The following is a 13,361-nucleotide window of genomic DNA, read 5'->3' as shown; positions in this document are numbered from 1 at the left end:
ACTGTCGCCATACAGTCTGCCTACAATAAGAGGAGCGCCCAACGCAAGGGAAATCTCATAACTGCGCACTCAGTAGAAAGACTTTACTTTTAAAAATATGCCTCTAATCCAGCAGTGTGGTGGTTAACTGCTTGTAGACAATTAACCAACACCATCTGGCTGATTACAGGTATCAGAAAAAGCCTGCCTCTGAGACAGGAAGGGAGATTCTTCCTGGGCTCACACTGAGTTGAGCTGACCCAGGAAGCAGAAAGAGCAGGGAATTCCTTAGTCTCACACATGACGTGGGGCTGAACAAAGGAAAGACTGCACACGAACTCAGGTCTGGAGCTGCAAGCTGATAACAAGACAAAGGGGACAAGATTCTAAACCTGGATCCTGACATTGCCTTATCGCACAAGGGTGTGGACACCAGGAGAACAGAGAAGACTTTCCCTACAACTACAAGAGACAGATAAGACTTTTCTTATGTCTGTTATCTATGTCTATCTACAGAGGCGGCACATTTTATTTGAGTGCGGCTAGCTCCGCAAGCCTGGGGATGCCCCGGCATGCTAGCCGCACTCCCTAGGCGTGCCGCGCGTCATCGCCGCGCGGTCACGCGTTATCGCCGCGCGGTCACGCGTCATCGACGCGCGGTCACGCGTCATCGGGAGCCTGCGCCCCCTGCACGCGCGTCCAGGGCTCCCCGAGGGAGCCCTGGTGTCCCGCGATGTGGGGGACGGCGGCAGGGGGTTCCGGGGGACCCGGCGGACACGGCGAGTGGAGGGAGAAAGCCCCGATCGGAGGGCGCTCCTCCGCGGCACATCCCGGCACGCGCCTGGTTACTGCTGCGGCCGAGACCGGGCAAATGCTCAAATAAACTTGGCCGCAGCAGTATATATAAGAAAATGTCTCTATGATTAGGGCTAGTGAATTGCTGTGTTAACCACGCAATTAAAAAGAGCTGGACTACAAGTGTATATATACTCCAAAGTGGAGCAGATTTTGTTTGACGATTTTCACGTTTGGTGTGTTTAAAGCAACCGGTGCAATAAAGCCTTATTTTAATTTCACCTTAAAACAGTCTCCATTGCGTACCTCTGCACATGTCCTCTTACAAACGGTATACAATGTAAAAACAAATATGTCTAAATACTTACATATTTCAACAGCTCGCGCTTGAAAATTAGGCTGCGTCCACGCTGCTGCTGAGAGCGATGACATCACCAACTCTCCAAGCATGAGCACTGGGTGTCCTGCATAATTTTGGAAGCACGAGCGTGGGACGTTTATCGGGGCTATTTTTGTGTGTGGCTGTGTGGCTGTGTGGCTGTGTGCTCATTGACTGCAGCTGAGTGTGCTTCAAAGTCAATTTTGTTGGTGTCCCCAAGCGCCAAGCTTGGGACAGCGTACGTACACAAAGGCAATCCTTGGGGTTGGGGTGGGGAGCATTCATCCAACTCTTTGCTATCTACCTTCCCTCTCCCCCCTCTTTTTTCCTTCCCCTCCTTTTTTCTCTTCTCCCATTTGCCTTTTTATTCTCCCTGGTCTTTAGCTTGCTTTCCCCAATGTCATCCACACTCCTACCTACAGTATTATGTATTATTTCTTTTTTTTTTCATTTTCAATGTTGTGTTTGCACTTCTCTTTAAATTATTTCTGTACATTCATAGTATGATTGATATAGTGGTACCTACCCTTTCACTTGCAGGGGATCGCAGCAAAGCAGGTTGCCAGCGGAGGAGGGCAGGACTACAGCGCTATTGCATGGCAGACATCGGAAGGAGGGGCGTTTGACATCACAGCGCTGTGCATCCTCCTCCCCAGTACCTCCAAAGCCCCCGCACGTGTGTGGCGCCACCAGCACTATCCTGTTCGGCCATCCGCGCACATCTTCTTGGCTGCCCGCACACAGCATTTTCGTCCTCCCGCGCACAGCGTATGCACACCAGGTTTCGTCGCACGCCACATGCGCCCCCTTAGATCATCTTGTGCCATCGGTTAACGCACCGCTGCATTCAATTACAACAGCTACACACAATCACAACACAGACACAGCACACATACTCAATCACGACACACACAGAACACACACTCATATCACAAACAACACACATACAGCACACAACACACAACACAATCACAACACACACTCAATCACAACACACACACACAACACATACTCAATCACTAACACACACACTATCACAACCAACACAGACACAACACACACAACCGCACACACAATCACAACACACTCAATCACAACCAACACAGACACAACACACACAACATACAATCATAACAGTCACACACTTTCACCTGGGGGGAAGTACAAGCATGCTCCGGTCCCCCGTGTGCTAGCTGCTGCAAACAGAGAGGTGGAGGAGGGAGTCGTCTATGTACAGGGAAGGCCCTGCTCCCACAACAAGGCCCCACCCCCGCTGCAAGCCACAGCACAGAGTAGCAGCAGCATGGAGCTTGAGTTTCTTGCCCTCACGCACACAACTCTGCCGGCCCGCGCACAGTAAGTTTTGCCACACACCACCTGTGCCCCCTACTGCGTAAACTTTGACTTCACCTGGAAGACCCCGTATATACAGTATATCATCCGTTATGTTATTACTAAACAGTATTAAGCATGAAGATCCAATAGGATTCCCTTTGAAGCAGCATGGTGTCCCTTTCAATCCCTTCTTTGACTTTTGACACTTGCTGTATGCCCATGAGTTTTAGAGAAGTAATGGGATGATTAATTTCCCTGCAGTGTTTTATGAGTATAGTTTCTTCTTTTGAATGAATGATCTTGCTTCTATGTTCAATAAAACGTGTCTTTAAGATTTTATTAGTTTTGCCGATATAGCAAGGGCTCTTGATCATATAAATAACGTTCATTGTTTTACAAATTACCCGTTTTTTATTTTATATGATTTGCCACTCCATGGATGGTAAAAGTGTTCACCCGTATTCAAGCTGTTCCAGACACTACAATTATTGCATTTAGAGCATCCATATTTTGGATTACTCATAAAACGGGATTTGGTATAAAAATCGTTTGAATCGGCTTTGATTAATACATCCTTTATGTTTTCTCCCCTACGATATGCAAATCTAGGGGGAAGTGTACAGAATTTGCCAACAAATCGTAATTTTTTTTTACATTTTCCAATTTTGGTTGATGCTTTTTTTGATAAAATTGCTAGCAGTGGTAAATTTGGTCACAATTATTATCCTTTCAGTATCAGTGGCCGGTATGGTGACCTTTGGTGTCTGTGAAAAGGCCTTTTGTATAATTTCTTGGCTATGTCCTCTCTCATGGAAGCGTTTTTCTATCTCCTGAAGAGTTTTGTTTAACTGTGGTCGTGTGGCCCTTAATTTTTGGGAAAATGGCAGCATATTTTTCAGTGATGTAGGATGAAAGCTGTTGGCATGCAACGTGGCATTTCTGTTTGTTGGCTTTCTGTAAAGATCACTGTACAATTTTCCTTCCTTTTGTGTAAATAAAACATTTAAGAAGGAAATTTGTTCACTGCTCCAATTTTTTATGAAATGAACCGTGGTTGGCAAACCATCTAAATAATAAAAAAAAATCCGTAAGTTGTTCTATAGTGCCCTTCCACAGGAAAAACACATTGTCAATGTAACGACAATAGAAGCCGGGTACTTCTGGTGCAAGACTGCGCCTAGGCCATTGAAGCTTGCATCCACATGAAGTATGTAGGGCTGCTCGGGATCGGCGTAAGTAAGAACGGGCGCCTTTTGTTAAGCTTTTCTTCAGGCCGATGAATGCCTTTTCACAGGCATCTGAAGCTTGCGTGTGCTGATCTGCGTGTCTGGTTGATTTCAAGTGCAGGTTGTATTAAGTGTGCAGTTAGAACGAGAAGGAAAGGGAAGTGCTGTCTATACTGGTGTACAGTATACTAGCTAGTAGGGGTGGCTGAATTTGGGGAATGTGCAGTGGGTTAATTTATTTTCAAGGTGTGTGTGGTAATTAAAAGCCTGTAGGGGAGAAGAGGAAAGAAAAGGCTCTCTCCTGCCTGATACAGCAGTGGGTGTGGTTAGTTAATTGCTAACCTACCTGTAACACACCTGGTGGGTGTCCCTATTTAAACAGAGGTTGCTCACGAATCCTGAGCTTGCGTGTGCTGATGTGCATGTGGTTGATTTCAAGTGCTGGTTGTTTTAAGTGTGCAGTTAGAACTAAAAGCAGTTTGAACAAAGAAGGGGTTAAACAAGGTATAGTATATTGAAGTACAGTTTATTATTAGTACTTTAAACTTCATAGTTGCTACAATGAGCAGGATTGAAGATACCACATCTTGCCACATGTATGTGCACTTGGAGCAGCTGTTCCAAGGAGCATACCGCTGTGAGAAGTGTAAGCAGTGGTCTCTTTAGAATCAGAGATTGCTGATCTGATGAGGAAACTTGCAATATTCAGGGACATTGACAATCTTGAAAGGGGTTTAGTGCTTAGTGCTGAGCAGGCCCTTGCTTCGAATAGTGGTGCAGATGGTGGCGCTGTTAGTGAGGAGCATGTAGGTCGCAGGGTAACAATTAGAAGAGGAAGCAGGTTAAATAGGGAGAGGCAGGCCAGTTCTGAGCTGACCCATCCCAATAGATTTGCCATGTTGAGTGAATATATTGGGAGTGTCAGGGCAGAAATGGCAAGGCTGGGGAGACTTATTCCTCTAGCAGCCAGGGGAATAGTTCCTCCAGCACAGTGGGGACTCAGGATGCTTTTCTGAGAGGTGCCATCTTTATTCTAGGGATGGATTGCACCTCAATGAAGAGGGATCTTCTGTTCTAGGAAGTAGAATGCTAAAAAGGTTGGAGGAGATTTTAAACTAGGATGGAGGGGGAGGGGAATGAAACAGATACGAACTAAATAGAATAGATGAGGAAACAAGGGGTTATGGAGGTAGAATTGGGGTAAGTGCAAGTTTGACAAGCAGCGAGACACTCATAGTAAATACAGATAATACTAGAAAACTTCTAAAGACTAAACCAAGTTGGCACAGAAAGGAAGGAGAAGATAAGATAAAAGTGTAGGCTGAAAACAAATAAATTTAAATGCATGCTTGCTAATGCAGGAAGCCTGACCGATAAAATAGGTGACCTTAAATTAATAGCTACAAGTGAGCAGTATGATATCTTAGGCATTACTGAAACATGGTGGGATGAAACTCATGTCTGGGCAGTTAATTTAGAGGGTTATTCCCTTTTTCGTAGAGGATCAAGCAAATAGAAGAATAGGTGGAGTATGCTTACAGTATATGTTAAACCGGATCTAAAACCTATTATAATGTAAAATGTTTATGAAGGGAATATTGAAAATGTAGAAACCTTGTGGATAGAAATTCGCAGTACAGGTAAAAGTATAAAGAAAGTTTTTGTAGTGCTATGCTTTAAACCACCAAATATTTGTGGACGCTAAAATACTTTTGCAAATGAAGAAGGCATCAAAACAAGGTCATGTTTGCATAATGGGTGATTTTAATTATCCAGGCAGACTGGGGCAATGAGATTAGCATTACAACAAAAGGAAACAGGTTTTTAGGGGTGCTTAAAGACAATTATATTTTTGAGGAACCAACCAGGAGAGGGGCAATACTGGATTTGGTAATATCAAACAATGTAGAAGTAATAACAAATATTCAAGTTCTGGAACATTTGGGTAACAGTGATCATAACATAGTCTCATTTTAAATGATCAAAAAACAGATTACTTTGGTTCAACAAAGACCTTAAACTTTAGAAAGGCAGATTTTAATAAACTGAGGACTAATCTACAATATATAGCACAACACGTTAACTCTAAGATTAACGAAAAGAACCCAGTTAACTGCACTCAAAGTAATATTAATAGCTAAATTAACCTGGGATACCAATTGTCCCACTATATGATGTAGAATCACCCCTACCTAGTGACACACTAGAGTGAGTCAGAGCTCACAAAAACCAATAATTCAAAAAATAAAAAATATTTATTAATTATGACAACCGCGACGACTTAAAATTACAAAACGAACAAATACTAAAATCCCCTATGGGGTGTTGAATCGGGACCTGTCTGGTGTAAGTCAATTGATGAGATAAGACTCAAATAATAGGATTATTATCCTCAACATACACCAGTTAATAAATGCAGTGGTTGGTACGCCTGTTCCCCTGTTGGTTTAATCACCTAATAGGCACATAGTATACCAGGCATCAGATGACATATAAACCCCAATGTAACAGCATAAATGCTCAGTATATCACAAATATATATGTGGGTATGTGCAGTATGGCCACACAGCACGAATAGTGGAGACCTGACTACACAATTGCTAAATAGTACATCTGTAATCCTGTATAACTACATCAATTGGTGACCTAAGAAACAGCTCTTACTTCAATCAGAAACATAAATGTTATAATCAGCATGCTTAGAATAATGTTGCCTCATGTATTAGCTGTATCAAAACTGTCCTGTAAACCAAGGCTGTTGAAAAATAAACCTCAGCAGCATGAAAGCGCTAGATCTATGACACAATAGGGTAAATCCAACAGATACGTATATCCCAGTATGTGATACAACATTACCAGCCCCAGATAGACACTGCATGTGTCTCACGATCCAACACCCTCAGAGACGCCAGCGTGATGACATCATCAACCCTACGCACTTTTCGTGTGCATAACACACTTCATCAGGAGTAGGACTAATCTACAAGTAATACATTGGGATTATGCTTTTGCAGGGCAAAATTTAGAAGATAAATGGGCAGTTTTTAAAACATTGTTAGAAAAGCACACTCATCAGTGTCATCCTTGGGTAATGGTTGCATTCCCACAACCCTACAATCGACTGATTAACGGGACTAGTGATCGTTTGGGGCCAGCGTTGTCATGGGACATTCTTGTCTATACCTTGCCCCAGCTCTGACTCACTGCTGCAATCCATGTCTCTCTCCAATGGTATTCCCCTTGCCTATCAGGATTTTGGGGATGTTTTCAACTAAATGCAAACTGAGGTGGCACCACCGCATCAGGCATTCGACTGTCCAATTGACTTGCTCCCAGGAGCTATTCCACCTCGTGGGCGCACGTACCCCCTTTCGGAGCCAGAGACGAAGGTTATGCGGGAGTACGTCGATGAAAATTTGAAACGAGTCATCTGCAAGTCTACATCTCCTTCGAGAGCGGGTTTTTTCTTCATGGGAAAAAAGGACGGGTCTCTGCGTCCCTGTATACTGTAGATCGGGGGTTGAAAAACTCAGTCAAAAATCGTTTTCCTATCCCTCTCATTCTGGAGCTATTTGACCGACTCTGTGGGGCCACTATTTTCACTAAGTTGGATCTCCGCAGGGCCTACCATTTGGTCTGAATTAAGGAGGGTGACGAATGGAAGACGGCGTTCAATACCCGAGATGGAAATTAGGAATACTTAGTGATGCCATTCAGTTTGTACAATTCTAGTCGGAAGGCTCTGACAAGAAGGATCATGGGCCCATCATTACACCATCTCATCCGCTCTATTACAACGGATTTCGCAAACACAGGCGGAGGATGCTAGGCCTACATCCTCGCGTAAATCCAAGTTGTTTGAACCCCCCCCGTTTCGTAGTGAGTTGTTGCAGTGGGGTCATCAATCCAAGGTGACTGGTCATCCGGGAGTTAGGAAGACCTCGGATTTTATAGAACCGTTCTTCTGGTGGCCAGATATTCACAAAGACGTTAAAGACTTTGTAGCCGCTTGTGCTGTCCGTGCTCAAACAAAAGGTACCACGGACTCTGCTTTGTGAGTTGTTTTATCCTGTGCCAGTTCATAACAGACCATAGACCCATGTCCATGGACTTTATCATAGAGTTACCGCCATCTTAGGGTATGACGACCTTTCTAATAGTGGTCGATCGCTTCATAAGACAGGCTCATTTTGTACCACTCAGGAAATTACCAACTGCCTTCGAATTTTCTGATATTTTCACCAAGGAGATACTTCGCCTTCATGGTATTCCGACTGAGATAGTCTCAGACAGTGGCTCCCAGTTTTTGTTAAATTTTGGAGAGCATTTTGCAAATCAATGGGGATCTCATTCCACTTCTCGTTGTCATACTACCCTCAGTCAAATGGCCTCAGGGAGAGGGCCAATTAATCCTCAAGCAATTTCTACGTTGCTTCGTCTCTCAAAGTCAGGATAACTGTGTGGATCTTCTTCATTGGGCAGAATTTGAACGGAACTAGTTGAAACACGACTCTACAAAGTCCCCATTTTTCTGTGCCTATGGGTACCATCCTTCTGCCCTCCCATCGTCTGTCTCCTGTTCTGGAGTTCCTGAGGTGGATGACAAGGTCCAGGAGCTACATTCTCTATGGAACAGGATTCATGCCAACCTAACTAAAGCCTCCCTTCAGCAAAAGGATCATGCGGATAAGAATCGGAGGCCAGCTCTCTGCAGTTCCAGGTTGGAGACCACGTCTGGCTATCTACCAGGAACATCCATCTGAAGATTCCTTCCCTGAAGCTCGTGCCCAGGTTTATAGGTCCCTACAAGATTGCGAAACAAGTAAATCTGGTTGCGTTTAAATTGGAGCTATCGCTCCACGGCTCCTTTTGACGGTTTCACTCTCCTGGGGACCAGCATCCATTTTCACTCAGGCTTTTGTGGATTCAGGAGCCCCAGGGAACTTCATAGACCACACATTTGCAAAACCCCACTCCCTCCCTCTCCGTACTAGGGAGATTCCGTTACCAGTAGTGGTTATTGATGGAAGACCTCTGATACCTGGGACCATCACTTTCCAGACTAATCCTTTGCTGGTCACGGTCGGGGCACTTCACAAAGGGTCACCATCATTCTACGTGATTTGCTCTCCCTCAACTCCAGTGGTTCTAGGTCTTCCCCGGCTGCGTCAACAACCCCAATATCGATTGGGTGACCAATCAAGTGACAGCTTGGGAACAATATTGCCATGGATCGTGTCTTCCGGCATCTCGTACCATCTCCGAGGTTCGGCTAGCTACTGAGACTTTCGCATCATGCCTTCCAGTTTGTTACCAGGAATTTGCCAATGTATTTGACAAAAAACAGGTAGAGGAGTTACCGCCACATCCACCTTAGGACTGTGCAATCAATCTACTCCCAGGGGTCATCCCATCTCGAGGCCGAATCTATCCCCTTTCAGAACCAGAAACTAAGGCTATGTGGGAATACATTTCGGAGAACCTTCAGCGTGGGTTTATTCGCAAATCAAGTTCTCCCGCTGGGGTGGGGTTCTTCTTCGTTTCCAAAAAAGACGGTTCTCTCAGGCCATGTATCGACTACAGAGGCCTAAATAAAATCACTGTAAAGAACCGATATCCGCTACCCCTGATTCCTGAACTCTTTGACCACTTACGCAAGGCTGCCATCTTCAAAAAAACTGGATCTTTGAGGAGCCTACAATTTGATCCGGGTCAGAAAGGATGATGAGTGGAAAACAGCCTTTAATACCCGTGATGGCCACTACGAATATCTAGTCATGCCATTTGGCTTATGCAATGCTCTGGCAGTATTTCAAAACTTCATAACCGAGATTTTCCGGGATCTATTGGACCAATTTCTCGTGGTATATCTGGACGATATCTTTATCTTTTCCAGTTCTTTGACCGAACATCAGGCACAGGTGTGATTGGTTCTCCAAAGACTTCAGGACCATTCCCTGTACGCCAAGCTCGAGGTGTCAATTCGAACAGAAGAAGATTTTTCCTTGGGTACTTCATCTCTTCCCATGGGTTCGAGATGGATCATGCGAAAGTATCGGCAGTGCTGGACTGGCCCTTACCGTTAGGCCTCAAACCAATACACTGATTTCTTGGGTTCGCCAACTACTACCGACGATTCATCAGGAATTTTTCTAAGGTGGTTGCACCCATTATGGCTCTTACTAAGAAAGGGGCGAATCTGAAGATATGGCCTGCTGAGGCTCTTCTGGCTTTCAAGAAGCTCAAGTCCACCTTTTCTTTTGCACCTCTGCTGATCCATTCAGATTCTATGAAATCCTTTGTGCTTGAAGTAGACGCATCTGATCTGTTAGCCGGAGCAATTCTTTCTCAAAGGAAGGATTTTCAGAGGAAACTCCACCCCTGTGCCTTCTTTTCTATAAAAATTTTTTTTTTAAATTCTACCGCGGAAAGGAATTATGATGTTGGAAATCAGGAACTTCTGGCTATGAAAATGGCTCTTGAAGAATGGAGACATTTGCTTGAGGGGACAACTTCTCCGATTTCAATACTAACAGACCACAAGACCCTCAAAAACATTGAAGGGGTAAGGAGACTCGGGACGCGTCAGACGTGGTGGGCTCTCTTCTTCACTCGGTTCAACTTAGCAGGATCCTTTCCTTTCCAGGATCCAAAAACACCAAAGCAGATGTTCTATCTCAACAATTCTCTCCTGACGGCTCTGAGGAGATAGAGCAGGGACCCATCATTCCACCTGCACAGATCATCGCTGCCGTATCTTCATTACTTCTGCAACAGATTTCGCATGCTCAGGCAGAGGATCCTAGATAATGTCCATACGTTCGTCTAAATTATTTGTTCCTCCCCAATTCTGAAGTGAGGTTTTGCAATGGGGTCATAACTCCAAGACGGCTGGTCATCCAGGGGTTAAGAAGACTTGCGATTTCCTCGAACAAATCTTTTGGTGGCTAGACCTTTGCAAAGATGTACAGGAGTTTGTGGCATCCTTTGTTATATGCACTCAGACGAAGGTGCCAAGGATGTTACCCTGTGGATTGCTACAACACTTTCCTGTCCATTGACCTACCGCTCTATGGATTTTATTATGGAGCTGTCTCCCTCCAGAGGTATGACCACCATACTGGTAGTGGTAAACCGATTAAAACGACAAGCCCATTTTGTTCCTCTCAGGAAGCTACCCACAGCATCTGATCTATCTGAGATCTTTATTAAAGAGATATTCCACCTCCAATGGAGTTCCAATGGGTATAGTCTCGGATCGTGGTTCCCAATTGGTCTCTACATTTTGGAAGGCCTTCTACCAAAGAATGGGTATCTCCTTACATTTCTCTTCTTCCTACCTTCCACAGTCCAATGGTCTCACGGAAAGGACCAAGCCCTTAGAACAATTCCTCTGCTGTTTTGTTTCTGAGCTACAGGACGACTGGGTTGATCTGCTCCTGTGGGCAGAATTTTCCCGAAATTCCATGAAGCATGATTCAACACTGGAATCACCGTTCTTCTGTGCCTACTGGTACCATCCTGCTGCCCTTCCTCTTTTCAGTCCCCTCTCCGGAGTTCCTGCAGTGGATGACAAAATCCAAGAACTCCAGTTACTCTGGAAGAAAATCTAGGTCAATCTGACCAAATCCGCTCTCCAGCAAAAAACCCAGGTGGATAAACGTTGATGACCACCACCTTAGTTTCAAGTGGGAGAAAAGGTCTGACTGGCTGCGAAGAATATCCGCTTGGAACAGCTTTCCTCCAAACTTGAGCCCAAGTTCATTGGACCTTACAAAATCTTGAAACAATTCAACCCGGTGGCGTTCAAACTGGAACTTCCGGATACCTTAAGAATACCCCCAGTGTTCCATGTCTCCCTCAAGCCGTTCGTCCAGAACAGCTTCTGTCCTCCTACCCTTCCCCCTCCTAAACCATTCTTGGTGGATGGCCATGAGGAATTTGAAGTAAGCCAAATATTGGATTCCCGTAGATCCCGTGGCGGGCTACAGTACTTGGTCCTTTGGAAAGGTTAAACCCACCCGTGCCAGGTTTTAACCTCAGTCCAGGTTTTCTGTATCTCCTGCCCTTTCTGCTCTCTATAGCCATTTTGGGTGCTGGCAGCTTGCTTTATAAGGCTGCAGTTACCATAGGGAGTCGCCGACCAAAGTTCTTTGTGTTTGCAGCTCCTGTCGGTCTTCGGAGTTACCCCTTACCCTCTTGCCTGTTTGAATTTCTGTTGCTGGCCCCGGACCATGACCCCAACCATGCTGCCTTCCACCTGCCCTGACCTCCCCTTGCATCCTCGACTTTGCACCTCTGCCATCAGCCCTGACCCCTGCTTCCATAACGACTACGGATACTCTTACAGGACTCTGTCCTTGGGTTCTGGTTGGTTTATTTGTATCCCTACCTCAGTCCTGTGTGTCCGCCTCCAGATTTGAGAAGAGCACCGTCACAACAGCACACACACTGAGGAAGAAAGCATAGCAGACAAACACACAAGTAGTAGGGAGGCATACATTATGTCAAACTTTTTTTGACAGGTACCACGCCCCTTTTCCCCTAAGCCCCGCCCCCTTTTGGCCTTAAACCCGCCCTATGTCCCGCCCCTTCCGTATCCGGTCCCGCCCCATCCGTATCCGTCCCCGCCCAATTTTTTTTTTAGGTTGCCGCCCCCCAGCGCCAAAAAAACGCGGTTGACGCCCCCCTACGCCAAAAAAAACGCAGTTGACGCCCCCTAAGCCAAAAAACCGCGGTTGACATCCCCCTGACTCCATTTTTTATTATGATGTGTATTTTTTATTCTTTTTTGTGATTGGTGCGTACTGTTGACGTAGATTGGAGGGGGCGTATACATACGCGGGGCATGTCCGGGCATGTTTATAGGCGTTTGGGGCATGCCCGAACATGTTTTTTTTCATACTGGGGCATGTCTGGACATGTTTATTCTGAAATAACACAGTGCGCATGTCAGAAAAGTTCAAATGACGTTGAAAAGAGGGCGTAGCATTTTTTTTAATTCAGACAGAATACGGCTTTAAGAGGCTAAACCCTCAAGTGTCAGGGTGGCCGAGTGGTTTAAGGCGTTGGACTTAAGATCCAATGGACGTATGTCCTCGTGGGTTCGAATCCCATCCCAAACATAATATTTTTATATATTTTTTTATTTGTATATATTTTTTATTTGTATAGAGACGGTACAGGGATTAGACGCAACAGTCGGGGGTTACATATAAATAAAAAGCACAATTGTATGAGTCAAAAATTGCTTATTTTATTTTTAAAAGATAACACAGGTTTCAACCAGGAAATAATTACAAGACGTATTTACAAGTAAAAAAGTAAAACGGCTGTTAAGGCCTTAATAGACTAAAATCATCTAGAGTCGTTGAGTTAGTACGATACATAGTATAGAGGGACAGCAATACAATGTCTTATTTTAAAGCGGGAAAAAAAAATTAAACATCTTATTTACAGTTTCAACCAGTCAGCCGACGGCAATAATAGACTACCCCTCCTCTTGTTTAGTAAATACCCAGGCGGTGATGTTAAGCCAGGGGCACTTAAAGAACTGTAACGCAAATCAGAGGTTCTTTTCTGAGGAGGTAAAAGGGATGATGAAGGAGGGGTCGTTGTATCGGGGGGCAGTATTTTTAAGCGATCCA

General features: G+C 44.8%; 2 protein-coding genes and 1 non-coding gene across 3 annotated transcripts in view; all 3 read left to right on the top strand.

The window, feature by feature from the left end:
* LOC142466734 (uncharacterized) overlaps window positions 1-13,361 on the top strand; it is a 455,555-nt gene that overhangs the window by 172,173 nt on the left and 270,021 nt on the right. The window lies entirely within an intron of this gene.
* LOC142466729 (uncharacterized) overlaps window positions 1-13,361 on the top strand; it is a 142,464-nt gene that overhangs the window by 33,566 nt on the left and 95,537 nt on the right. The window lies entirely within an intron of this gene.
* Window positions 12,756-12,839, top strand: TRNAL-UAA (transfer RNA leucine (anticodon UAA)). The gene has a single exon. It is a non-coding gene; the product is annotated as a tRNA-Leu (tRNA).

The sequence above is a fragment of the Ascaphus truei genome, chromosome 15 (assembly GCF_040206685.1).
Source record: "Ascaphus truei isolate aAscTru1 chromosome 15, aAscTru1.hap1, whole genome shotgun sequence".
Classification (NCBI taxonomy): Eukaryota; Metazoa; Chordata; class Amphibia; order Anura; family Ascaphidae; genus Ascaphus; species Ascaphus truei.
Note: the sequence above shows the minus strand (reverse complement) of the source record. Positions and strands in the feature narration are given on the sequence as shown.